Source organism: Lepisma saccharinum, chromosome 1 (genome assembly GCF_977018435.1).
Source record: "Lepisma saccharinum chromosome 1, izLepSacc3.1, whole genome shotgun sequence".
NCBI lineage: Eukaryota > Metazoa > Arthropoda > Insecta > Zygentoma > Lepismatidae > Lepisma > Lepisma saccharinum.
In genome coordinates this window covers 168,655,466-168,669,737 of record NC_139229.1, presented here as the reverse complement: position 1 = coordinate 168,669,737, position 14,272 = coordinate 168,655,466, and the positions used below count along the sequence as shown (strand labels likewise).

General features: G+C 35.4%; 1 protein-coding gene across 1 annotated transcript in view; it reads left to right on the top strand.

Annotated features, from left to right (window-relative positions):
• LOC145987020 (uncharacterized) overlaps positions 1–12,566 on the top strand; it is a 58,606-nt gene extending 46,040 nt beyond the window's left edge. Inside the window, exon 20 of the mRNA XM_083121485.1 lies at positions 10,530–12,566. The gene's annotated coding sequence lies outside the window, so the exon portion shown is untranslated. The remainder of the gene's footprint in view (positions 1–10,529) is intronic.
• The last annotated feature ends 1,706 nt before the right edge of the window (positions 12,567–14,272 follow it).

Below are 14,272 nucleotides of genomic sequence, written 5' to 3'. Positions count from 1 at the left end.
TCCCATCTTTGCAAATTAGCCAAAAGTGGCACAAAAGCGTAGTAAAAGAAAGCAAACCAATCAATCAATTTAATAGTTCACTGCATTACTGCATCTATATATAAGGAAATGAGAAACATATAAGCACTATCAGAGGTAAAAAGTGTGTTTCGTTCATTAGAACTGTTAACATTTGCACGATAATGCTCTGACATTCTTGACCCCCGGATGGATCTTTTTCACTTCGTAACTCGAAAGCCATTGATCTGCAGATGTGGTAATATGTTTGGTGATATTTTGAAGTAAGGAAACACTCGCCAGTCTAAGGAATTTTTTTTCCTATTTACTTTTCAATGTATCAAATTTGACCCCATGCTAAGCATGCATTTTGATAGCATATTTTTACTTCAGTATTCATATATTATCAGAATGTATATGAAAATACAGGTGTGCCAGCTTGTGGTGTGTATATATACACATGTCTTACAAGCAGGAACACCTTTATTATACATTTTTCATGGGTCTGTGGCTAAAAATTTTGTGGGAAATGAAAATTTCAGGAGGATTGTCTGAACTTGTAGCTTTATTGGCAGTAGGAGGTTAACATGGGGCTACGTAAAATTATTGGCAGTAGGTTAACATGGGGCTACGTAAAATGTGAGATTGTGTAACAACTATACTGTATTTTGTTCATGCGTGTATGCTCGTGCTTATGTATTATTGCTTTCCACATTCTTACGCTCTTGAAACTGAAATTAAGTGTATTTGTACAAATATTGCCATTGTGTATAGATGTAGGAGGGTGTGAGTGAGTTTAGATAATTCACATTGTGCTCACAGCTGTTCCATTTGGAATGTGCAAATGAACGTAATTACCAGAAGATTAAAATAATGGATGCTTCAGAGTTGGTAACTATGATTATTGCAGGAAAAGTTGTTCAGCTGGCATTAAGTATAACTCGAGAGAATGAACTGTTTACAATTTAAATTTTCATATTTGCATTATCAACAAAAGAATGCATTTGCCTTAGCTTTCTAATAGAGTTTTCTTAACTTGGTGTATATTGCCAAATGTCCAAAATGAGTTTGTGTAGATAATTTTGGCATGGATCAATTAGAAGAAGGTTTTCTTACTGTGATAATGCTAGTCTGGTTGCAAGTCTTTGTATTGTGGGAGTGTTAGTTGGTGTTTCGTTAATTTAATGCTACAGCCACAGCATTTGTGTAGACATGGATAAAAACAACTCTGAAATGCTGCTATGGAATTTTTTTTCACATCTTGCATAATGCTTAAAGTGGTTGCTTCTAAACAGTTGTGCAGCAGGTGAGAATTGGTAAAGATTTTGTGGGCAACTTGGCAGTTGCGGAGATCTAGTGTCATTCATGTTACTCACATCTTAGGTAAATTTGGAACCTGGTTTATTCGTATTGATGCATACTCTCTTGACGGTAGGTTTGAAATTTCATGGATCGTGGGTCCTCATTTGCTGTCGGGATCTCGTTTTTTTAATATGACATTGGAAATGGTATGTTCAGTAATTGCACATGGTAAGGAGGAGAAGAAGCTAATGGAATACATTGTGCAACATTTCAGATTTGTAGATCTTTGTCATTTTTGTGATTTGAAACATTGATATAAACTATACTCCATTGCACTACTGTCCTTAAAGAGCCAAGGCTTCAGAGTTCTTTTTCATTTGGTGATACGTGGACACTGAATAGTTTCATTGCTGCTGTTTTTCTGACATTGGAAACTAGGGTTTCCCAATTTTTCTCTATAGCTTGTCAACACAAATCCTGGGTCCGTTTTTACTAGGTTGATAATTATTGTTCATATGTGCTATCACTATCATGTCTGGGTAGTAATAATGGGGTGGTTAGAACCCAGAAGTGTCTGTGACTGTAATCCATGGGTTTTCATTGCATTTTTAAAAATCCTTGACCCATGTGAATAAAAGTGCTATCTCCCTGCAATTGAGAGAACTAATTCAACCAAAGTAGATTGTCGCAGAGAGGCTACATTGTAACACACTGTAAACGTGAATATTGTGAGTTAGAGATGAAATATTCATCCATAATGTCCATTATGTTCTATCAATATATATATATATAATAATAACCCATAGCTCTACAGCCCGATGAGGGCCTTGGCTTACCTACCGACTGCTGGTCTCCCTCCCACACTGTTCCTCCTTCACCTGGTGTAGCGTGGAGATCTTAGACCAGTATTGGAGTGTCGGGGGATCAGCCCGACGAGCCCCCAGCCGTTGCAGGTCTTCTCGATCGGGTTACGCTCACTCACTCAGAGCTTCCCAATTTCCTCACGATGGTGGGTTGCCACCGGCCCTATACGTAGGCCGAATAAATTCCGACCAGAGCCGGATTCGAACCTACGCCGTCCCGCAGCGAACGATCTCAAGACGAGTGAACGCCTTAACCCGCTCGACTACGGAGGAGGACATATATATATATATATATATATATATATATATATATATATATATATAATGTAGTGCTTGTGGTGAGCTCTTGCGTTAGGTTGCAGTAGGTGTCTGCATTCATGCTGAGTTTATGAGTAAGGCTAGGATTTTCATGACAGCATATTTTTTTTCTTTTTGGTAAGGGTGATGTGTTCCCTAAATATATAGAACTTCATATTGTGAAGAAACTAATTCAATTAAGGTGCTTTTTAAGGCCAAAATTTGGCATATTTGGCTATTTATATGTGATGGAGCATATTTTGATGGATTTTCGGTCATATTCAGCATATTTTAAATTGAACTAAAATTTTTTCGTATGTGAAAATATTTCAGCATATAGCCTATTAGATGTTGATGTTTGAAACAGTCATATTTTTCAAATTCTAGTGCATATTTTGTAAAATTTTAGGTCATAAAAATCCTAGCACTATTTATAAGTAAGGAAGTCACCCATTTTTCATAGTTTATTTGTCCAAAGAGATTCTTTGAGCATGAAGAGACTTACCACATTGTTTTGTAAAATTTAGTGGCTATTGCTGGCATACTCCCTCAGGCCAACCTTTTCTTCTTCTTTCTTAGTACTTAACGAAAACTTACGTTAGAGGCAATTGTAGAATTTGATGTCTAGTAACAATATGACTCGAAAATCAGAGGAAAAGTTCACACTGCGAAATCAAAAGGTGCCAGATTCTGTTGTCAAGTTCTGAATGTTTTGAAAACTGCATTAAGATGATAGTGAAGATACACTGAATTTTGCAAAAGAGAATTGGAACAAAGTAACAATCATGAAAGATTAGAACATGAAGTTGTTACTTGGCACCTAAAGTTTTCACATTTAACTCTTGTATCAAGTTTAATACATTAACAGTACTTTGTAATCTATTTTTTTTTTAAGTAATATATGTAGTGTAAATTAATTTAATGTGTCCAGAGACCAATTCCTCAAGTAGCTATTCACCCTGCACAAATAAAAGTTGTCACTCCTGCTCAAGAAAAACTGCATTCATCTAAACAATTGTAATGTGTAGTGTAATATTGATGCTCTAAATTGGTTATTTTCTTTCATTTTTTGTGACTAGTTTATCTTACCGTAGTTCTAATAGTGAACTTTGCACAGGCTGGAACTGTGTACTTTCATTGCCTCCACTTCAAACACATCAAGTTAATATGAGCACACAGTTGTGAAATAACTGAATAAGTATTGAAAATTGTGCCTTGACTTGGAGTGCTCTACTAAGCTAACTCCCATGATTTGTGGCTCTGTTGATAAGAGCACATGTATGACTTTGATCCCTGGTTCTCTGTGTGATCTAGCAACAATTTTCAGAACAAAATAGTAGCTACCTCAAAAAATGATTCTATAAATTTCCTTTTCTACTTAATTTTGTAAACAGGTGTGCAATGGACTCTTGGTTATGTAATATTAGTGCATACTTGATGATCAAATGTCCCATAAATTTACTAAGACAAAAGGTTCTTCTGTCAAATTTTGAATTGATTGTTGTTCCTCATAAAATTTCAGCATTAGTTATATGTATTGCTCAGTTTTACTAACTCAACATACTTCAGCAAGAGACATGAAACCAAATTTGTATGTGCATACTCCCTATTGAATCTGACAAACCCTTTACTCTACTCAAATAGCAAGCAGAACAGTTTCATAAATTATTTGAATAAATTAATATACATGTTAGTTAAGGGTATTAGCAAGTGTAGTAAATAAATAATATAAAATGTGTATAACAGATCTCATTGTTTAAGTTCCCGAGTGCAACCTATGTACACTAAAACAAGATGATATAAAGGCTCCCACAGGTAAAATAAAATGCTTTGCAAAGTCCAGTATCAGTTTATCCGTAGGATCTTAAATATTGATGTCCTGGAAATATTACACTGCAATATGGAACATGGTGATATTTATATGTCTGTGTGGCATTGTGACATTTGACTTTATTCTTTCATTTATTCTTGAAAATAGATATATTCTGTGAATTTCTTGTTATACAAAATTGTATGTCATTTTGTGGACAGGGAAGAAATTCATACCTGCTCATAGACAAGTTCTTTTCACATCACGATGCTTACAGAACAATTGAGGTAGTGGCGAAATGATGTAAACTGATTACTATTTTGTTTGAAATATGAATATTGAAGGTATGTTTCTGTTGGAATAGTTACTTAGCCCTTTAACCAGGAATTTTATTATACAATATTTGTGAACTGTTTTCTGCACTGTTTCTGTGGTAGTGGTGCGAGGGGTGAACTATTTGCAGATATGTACATAGGTTTTTCCATTATGTTCTAATAAGTACAGTAAAGGTTGCGGGGGTAGGGATTATGTGAACTATATATTAATTCATAATTATTCGTTCTTACACATGGGGGTACATCATGTAATCTGATCATGATGCTGAAACAAGATTAAATATTCTCAGATGGAAACAAACAAAAAGGGTTTAGAATTACACTTATATGTTGGAAATATTTCTGTAATTTTCAAGGAATGAATAACCTGAATTTAAAGAAAGAAAAAAGGTTAATAGTTTGTTTTCTTCTGTAAAATGCACAAGCTTTTGCAGAAAAGTTCACATGAGCTGACAAAAAACATGCTAATTGACAAATGAGTCCATGATAATGTTGGTATGAACCTTTTGAAACTGTTTACTTCTATTTAAAACTTAATAATTTTGATATTACTTGCTCCTTGAAAAAACAAAAGAAACTGTTTGGAATGCACAGCTTAAACTTTGACGTGACATCACTCTGAAATTCAAAGCCTGGTCAGTGCATCAAGCTTCCACTGGGGATCAAGCTTGGGACTGCCTGAAATTATCATGTCTTAAATAGCTGTCATAGATAAATGTAACAATTGGTCACAAGTGAAAGGGAACTGGAATTTTTTTATTCAGAATTTTTTTGTCAGCTAGTATGAGCCACGGTAGCTCAATTGGTAGAGCTTCTTGACTACCAGTGGAAGACCTGGGTGTGAATCCCGTGACAGGTGATCTGGACCAGGAAATTTCCAAGTAATTTCTCTGTTTCTGCACAGCTCTGAGGCCCACCCAGCTTTGTAGAAATGTGTTCCTTGGGGGTTAAAGGTGGCTGGGCATTATGCTGATCACATCATCCGAATTATGGCTAAGATCAAGAATATGTGGAGCTGTACCTCCACATTTCCCCATGTCTTCATGGCATGTATGCATATACCTTTAAATAATTAAATTTAATTAAAACTTTCTTTTGGGATGTAAAGCTCATTCAGTTTCAAGCAACTTTTTTTTATTGCAGGTTTGCCAATTGAAAGAAATTAATTTATGTACCTGTAGATTCCTTATATGGGTGTTCATTAGATTTACGTTATATAAAAGCTGATAAAAATTATGTATTTTTACTTTAAAAGAAAAATATTGCTTACAGAGATTCCCTTTGGTAATCATGGGTCTCTGTGGAAACACATTGCACAGTGAAACTGTAGGTTGTTCTAATGAGTATAAAATGAATTTGCACACTTAGAGGAGAGATTATCATCTACACATCGAAAACTTAAGGAGAGAGAGATTAGCATCTACTCATATCAAAAACGTAAGGACCACACAGTTATTGCTGACACTTACACATTGTAGTGGTTTTAACCTTTTGCAGCCCAAAGCGTTTTTCACATGTAAGCCTCTATATTGCCAGAGTCGATTTTGAGTAAAATGCAGAGTTTCAATTAAATGAGTGTAGATCGGAGGCTAATTGCCCTAGAGAGATGAGTGATATACCGTTGTATGCGGAATGAACCAGAGATTCATACTATATGAATTTTTTGCAAATTCGGCATATATGTGGTGGGGGGAGGGGGCTAACTCTCAAAATTCCAAAATTTCGGGGGAAAAAAATTGGTTCCCCCACCCACCCCCCCAAGAAAAAAAGTACATGACAGTGTCGACATGCACATGGAAATGATCGCTGACATGTAAGGAACACAAAAATATTTGCATTATCATCATATGACCAATGTAACTTGAGTTGTACCCCAAAAGGAATGGTCGGCATGCCACTGATTCAAGCTTCAAAATGTAGCGGTACCTTGAAATGACCATAGCTCAGAAACTAAATGCCCTAGAGATATGAAAGATATACCGTTGTACGCAGAATGAATCACAGATTTAGACGATGTATAATTTATGCACATTCGGCGTATATATGAAGGGGGAAAGGGGGGAAATCCCCTGAAAATACTGTTTTTTTAAAAAAAAAATGGGGTCCCCCCCGAAAAAAGGGATATGAAAAGTTCAAAATTAACATAGAAATTATCGCTGGCATGTAAGAAACACAAAATATTTGCATCCTTGTCGTATGACCAATGTAACTTGTTGTATCCCCAAAAGGAATGGTCGGCACGCCACTGATTCAAGTTTCAAAATGCAGCGGTACATTGAAATGACTATAGCTCAGAAACTAAATGCCCTAGAGATATGAAAGATATACCGTTGTACGCAGAATGAATCGCAGATTCAGACGATATATAATTTATGCACATTCGGCGTACATATGGAGGGGGAAAGGGAGGAAATCCCCTCAAAAATACTTTTGTTAATAAAAAAAAATGTTTCCCCCGCCCCCCTTGCCCCGAAAAAAAATGTCAATGCACAAAATGCAAAATTTATGCAAATTTGGTGTGTATATATGGAGGGGGAAGGGAGGAAACCCCAAAAAATTATTTTAAAAAATTGACTTCACCTAAAAAAATGTCCTCTCACTTGGGCACAAAACGACACCTACGCACAACATTCACGGACAAAAAGCTAGAACGTAGTGAAAAATGAACGCCAATTCTTGCAGCTGCTTGACATTCTATTTTTAGACCATGCTTGGTGACCTTTGTTCAACATTGTGGAACACTTGTGCTCAAAAAAACAAAGGTTTCCTTCAGCGCGTTTCGATTTCTCATTCTCACAACGCAGATTCAACAACCAGTTTTCCCCCTGCTTCCGCCCTCGGAAAACTTTCATTTTGACATCGGATACTTATAAACAAGCTTCCTTCGAATGCACTTAGCAGGAGGACGTGAAAAGCATTGCTTTAGAACAACAAAGCTGGTCTTCCTTTTGTCGGCAAAATTTGAGGTGGACGTTATTCCTGGGTTTCTTCAATTGTGTACCATTATTGGGGTCATCCTGAAAAGTTTGGTAGCTGGTTTCCACACCAAGAAATGCCCTGTCAAGAGGTTGGTCTTTTTATTCTTCTTGCCCCCCATAACTCAAGTTAATGCTTCTATGTTACTTTGTGCTTGCTGACACTGTTGTATGCCTTAATTGTAGAGTATATTCATTTCTTTTGTACATTAGGTTCATATTTTATTAAATATATATATATATTTATGCTTGAGATTTTAATGACTATTCATGTAGCATATACCCTGTTCTGTCTTATTTTTTTTTTAATATGGTGTTTTCCTCATGTCCTAGGTTATTTTCATTAATTTCTTTTGCCTTCTCATTAGACGTAGAAACTGAATCTCCTGGGGTCTGTTCAAAGAAATTGGGAGATTCTGCATGCTGGTATACTTTGCCATTTTCTATATTGTTCTGTGCATTTCTAAATGGAACTTGTATATGGGTTTCATGGTGTGATTTCTTTCCTGTGACATTTTTTCATAATCCATGCTGGCTTCTGCTTATGTCTCACTATACATAATTCACCGAACCTACATGTCGATGTGTGCCTTGTGTATATAGATAACACTAGTGCAATTGACTGTAGATGCCTGGGCCTTTTTTCTCAGCAACCAGACACTCCATCCAGGGCAACTCACGTAACAGCTGCTAAACGATGACTTCACGTTGGTAGCGAGAGCAACTGTTATTAGCCCTAAACGACCAGGGGTCATTGATGGCTGGCATTTGTAGGAATCTATTTAAGCGGAGATCAAACTGCATCGATAGTTCCCATCTTAGTGGAATCTTCCATTGGTATCGCAAAAAATAAGCATCATGCGGGTGAGTCCTATCCAGTGTGAATTTTTCTGTGCTAATGTGATATGAGGAGCACCAGAAATATGTAGGCTTTTCCATATTTGTTTGTATATACATATGTGTATATATTTATACTTTTATCTTGCTCACCCAATAGAGGATGTATAGTGATCATGTAAGAAGGAATTTCAAGCTGATTTACAGTAATGTAAATTTAATGAATAGTAATGCAGTAATACACTTTTGAGTCTGACCACTAATTTGGCATGAATTCTATATACATTCATGGATTTGTTTATTTTGGAAGCTTAGGGGAAGTAACCTGTTATTTTTCGAATGTTTAAAGTTCTAGTTCTTTTAACTAATGCGTTCTTACATTCACGTATTTATAATAATGAGATAACGTCACATGCATATTCAGATATGAAGCAGTGTGGCTGGAAAAAGGGGCACTCCTTGTACGAAATAAATTACAGGAAAACATTAGTAAATAAGTTCTTATTTTTCTGTCATGAAGAAAGAAGTAATAAATTAAGGATAAAGCCATCAAATAAATATGTATGCAATGAAGGGGGGAAATCTGAAACTTGGAAGTTTGCGCTCAATGCCCAGCATCTGTATATAATTTCATTTTGTTTTTTTGTCGTTGTTTTGGTTCAATTTTCTGCATATGTTAAATTTGTACATCGTGCGAAATTGAATTAAGACGTGGTTCCTTTTTAAATTTGTAATTGCCGCTGTTTAATGTCAAATTTAAATTTCACCAGCTGTTGTATGTAAATACAAAGTGTTTTGAAGCCATTCTGGTAAGTCACATATTTACTGACTTGCATGGGAGCATGAATAATTTATATATTATACATATGCAACCTGAGAACATATTCCATTATTACTGAAGGACTACATTAATTAGTACTAATCCACAATCAAGTTCCCTATTATAGTTCATGTATGGCATTCTACCACTTAAATTTTAGATATTAAGGAAAAATGATGTAAATTGTTTGCATTTCTTGTATTCAGTTGTTGCAACTTTTTCTCTAGTGCTAGTGTTGAAAGTTGCAAAACTAAGAATCCTAGCTTTGAATGCCAAGTGAATCATTATTCATCCATAACTCAGTTACCCCAACCACACTCTCAGCTTAGAAAGATGTAATATTTTGCATCCGTGTGTGTCCCAAATATCAGCACAGAAATGAAAGTGGATAAACCTTTTGTAAAACATGCTTTTAATGGATTAAACTTCTCTTGTAAACATGAGATCATCCATTATGTATGTGGAATTTGTGAAAGTAAATTGGAAACATGGAAAAGAAATGTTTGATGCTTCTGTGGTACCAATATGTCAACAACATAGTTTTTCGTAAGCCCAAACTTACATCTGCAGCGTGACAAAGAATACATTGAACAAAATATGAAATTCATTGCCATTTCCTGGACTACATGTCACCTTTTACAGAGTAATTTGAATGATTGTTTAGTGGAAGATTATTTGCAGTACATTAATTAATGCACATGTACTAGATTTTATACTTGAATTAGTAACAAGTAGTCTAATATATCAATATCTACGTATCCAACTTTAAGAAATAATAATTGCGCTTGTTTTATAACACCCTTTTTTCTACAGTACTTCATCTTTAAAGACTGATATTTGTAAGCTTACATGTTTCATTAGAAAGATGTGTGTATATATGTACATGTGTAAGTTTCTGATGGGATGTTTATGGTGCCTGTATTCCAAGTGTAACATGAGGTCTGTCTTATATTTGGAGTTTTGCAATTGCTTGTGTTCTGTTGTGGTTCTTGCTGTGCCCTTATTTACTAGCTAGGTGGGTATCTTGGAAATGGAAAGCAATACAACTTCCTGTTGCCAAAATATCAACTGATCCTGTTGTTCACAGGGCAACAAACAAGATGGCTACCTAATCTGTATTAGGATGGCCTCTTGGTGAGTATAGAATGAGGTAAGTGTGAGTACCTTGTTTGAAATGTTATGCTCAAATGTATCTCCCTGTATATAAAATGCTCATTCTTCTTATTTCAGGATATCCCACCTTTTACTTGCAATTGAATATGCATAAATGCTGTGTTTTTAAGTTCTTTTCAGATATTTCCCCACGGTTGATCCCAGATCCTCCATCATATGTGATTCTGCATTATGGCGTGTGCCCCCAAACAGAATGTATTGTTTGCAAGTTGATGTTCCCATTTGTTAGATTAAGATGTAATGCCACTGATCATTTCAAGGGAACAGTGATACTAGTACTAGTGTATCGGCAGATATGAAGGCATACCTAATCTATATTGTGCTTGTGTAAATTAAGAATTTTGTCATTGAACTGTGACGATGCATTTTTGCCAGCAGTGGTTATTTTTTTTGTTCACGAATTGTCTGTTCTTGCACTTCATAGGGAGGTCTGTACTACACTTTTAGAGCATTCGAAGGCAGGTGATGTCTTGGCTCTGTGCATATAATTTTTTTTTTCCTTCTATTGAACAATTGTATAGAAATATAACCTTAGTACAAATCAAAAGAATGCAACCCAAGGGGAAGAAACTATGATTGGGGTGGTCGGGTTGGGGAATCTTATCTTGATAGCCCTTGAAAGGCACTGGGATATATATGTGTGTGTATATATTCTTGTTTTTTTGGAAGGTCATTTCGCTGTTATCTTACAGAGAAAATCCATGACTGGCACCAATTTTTATAGCCTTAGCATAAACTATTTACCTAGATAAAATAGAATGCCTCTTTAATTTTTCATCTGTGTGTTTTGGTTAGAGATTTCTGTTTTGTTGTATGTTTAATATTACTTGTGCTGACAGTAGTTTTGAGATGTTTTATAATGTGTTTTCGACATAAACATTCCTTTGATATACCATTTAGCATAATTCTGTGCATTGAAGTTTTTCATAAAGTGATTATTTATATTTATTTCAAAGTTGGTTGTTTTACTGTTCTGATCCTCATATTTCCAGTTCATAAAAAACAGCCAGCTCCAAACTAGAGAGGAACAACCCATTTTCTGATTCAATATTTGATGAACAAAATTTTTTTCTGCTTTGTTCTGTCTCTCTTTCTCTCTCCAATTTGTAAATGTTTTGTAGTGATTTGACTGATACATGTTTATTATCCTGTTTGCATCATGTTCGTGTTATTAAATACTGATATGCAATTGTTTCTTTAAATATATGTATAATGAATCTTCACTAGACTAACTTAATGCTCTAGCAATGTTTCCATTGCATGCCATGTGCTACGCGTTAAATCAATCCGTATGCCAAAAAACAGTTTCTCCTAGTTTTATTTTTTCAGGCATCTATCGAAGGGGGAGAGCGACTAGTTGTGGAGGCGACTGGTACAGGGCAAAATTTCATGTTCTTTTTTATATTTGCAATGTTCTTTTTTAATATAAAAATATCCTTGTGTGCATATATCGATTTTCGCATTTGCAAATGTTTTGATGCAGAGAATTAATACAACCCCATTACTACTTCAGTGACTTGTTTTGTTTTATTTAAATTGTCATAGAATGATTTAAATTTCTATTGCAACATGTTTGTTTCAGCAGAAACTGCATTTAAAATGGATTGCCAGTCATGGTTCGTTTCTCACTCGATACAGTGAAGATTGGATACCTCTTTGGCTCTTACAAATTTTTCATTGTTCTGTTACGTTAGTAATTTTTCTTAACAGGTGAGTTGTTTAGTTTTTTGCCTAAAAATTAGCCTTCTTTTTTTGTCCTACTTGTATTCTTGCTATGTCATACCTTATTGCATATGTCAAGTGCTGTTACGTTTGAATATTGGATGTGTTTGTGCTGCTGAATGTCATTCCAGGGCGAAAAGTTACAAAATAGGGGAGGGACGTGGGCCCAGAATGCAAGAAGAGGAACACCAGGAAGGTGGCAGCAGCGGAGAATTGGGTCATGTAAGGATACTTTGAGGAGACGGTCTCTTTGACGTGTCGTCCACAGATGTTCATGTATCTAATCTCAGCGCCCACCACCTCAGTGGCCTGAGTTGAGTGCATCCGTAATACAGAAAAAAGAAAGAAAAAACTAGTGTTGTGCAGTAATCACTACATTCCAAAAACCCTACCAGGATGGTGAAAAGTGACACTAATCAGGCAAAGGAGACAAGGGTGGGGGGATAGGGAATGGGCTGAAACGTGATTATTCACACAGACAATGTAAGGACATATTTTACTGTAAACATTTTGTGTAGTATCTTGTCACATAATAAAAAAAAATATTAAATATTTTGTGTATTTTTTTTTTCAGATCAAACAATATATATCCTAGCCATGATAGAAGTAGAGAGCATTGGATTGTAGTGTAGTGTAGCAGAAGCAGGGAGCATGTTGGGAACAGCTGTTTCAACATTAAGGCTTAGCTGTATTTTTGGCCTGTGCCAGGCCAGCTTCTTCCTCTTTTCGAAAAACTGCTAGGATAAAAGAAAAATACATGTTTAGAATTCCTTCTAGAGCATTCACGAGAATTTTCAGGTGGTTTTCTTTCGCTGTTGCCTAGATATTATCAGTAGTGTCGTGATTATGTAAGTCTATTAAAGCATTGATAATATCTAGACAACAGAGAAAGCAAACCATACGAAAATTATCATGAATGCTCTAGAAGGAATTCTACACAGATAAAATTTTTCAGATTTTCGAATATCATACAGGTTTTTGCGAAAAGAAGGGAGGATGCCCTGGTATGGGCCAAAGGTCCAGCCTAGCATTAAGGTCAAGAAAGTGTTCCTTCATGTTCAGCTCAGGCCTCCTTCATTTCAGCAAAAACCTTTTCAAGAAAATTAACAAAGGCAAAAAATACTGAAAATGATCTAAAAGCCAAAAAGGGGTTGGCAAACACAAAAAAATGTTTCTGGTTCTATCTGAAGGAAAACTGGCAGATATCAGGTTTAGCATTGTTTTGAAGGCTCAGAAAGGATGATTATTCTTCTTCAACTTCCAAGCCCTAGTCGGCATGTTCATGGTTTGACCAAATACTCTGTTGGAATATGACAACAATTGACACTTTTCGATCCAAATTGATGAATGTTCCTATTGCTTTTTAAATAATAAAAATAATTAGGAGTAAATGGTAATAATAATCAAGGATATGTTGTGTGAATTAGTTACAAAATAATTGCAGACTTATCACATGTTTGAAGTAAATCTCATCTCTAAATTTATACCTTACTGCCAGAAAAAAAAATCGCAAGAATAATTCTGAAATAAAATGTTTCAACTTAATTACTAAACTCCGTACTCAACATATCTGAATGTCGTACAAAAAAAAAACCATTCCAAGGGGAAAAATAATTAAACACGAGATGCCAAATATGCTAAGTTTTTTGTCATTTAAATCTGACGTGAGTATTTTACCTATACTCGACAACGTCGCTGTTAAACTTACATTGAAACGTGTTGATTGCACAAGCTACCACTTTTCTATGCAACAAACATTTATTTTCATTCGTTGGACAGTACTTTGCAAGGTGGTGTTATATTTTAAGTGTATAAACTCTCGTAATTATACTCTTTTGTGTTCAAACTGGCCACAGATTTCCTCCAGGTGGACCACGAGCGAGTTCAGTTTCCAACCTCTCATGTTTCTCCGATTCCAATTTTAACATACCGAATCGTGAGTATTCTCTTAAATTATTCCTTAAATTAAATTATTATATTTAGCGGAAAAAGGCGCTTCTTTTCTTCTTTCTTCAGTCAGGACTAGTCAGAGGGATGCGATAATGCACACTTGCTGGTTTCGTTCTCGTTTGAACGCAGAAATACAAAACGCTCATTGTTATTTTAAGTCAATTTTCTGCTATTTGTGTTAAACATGACGA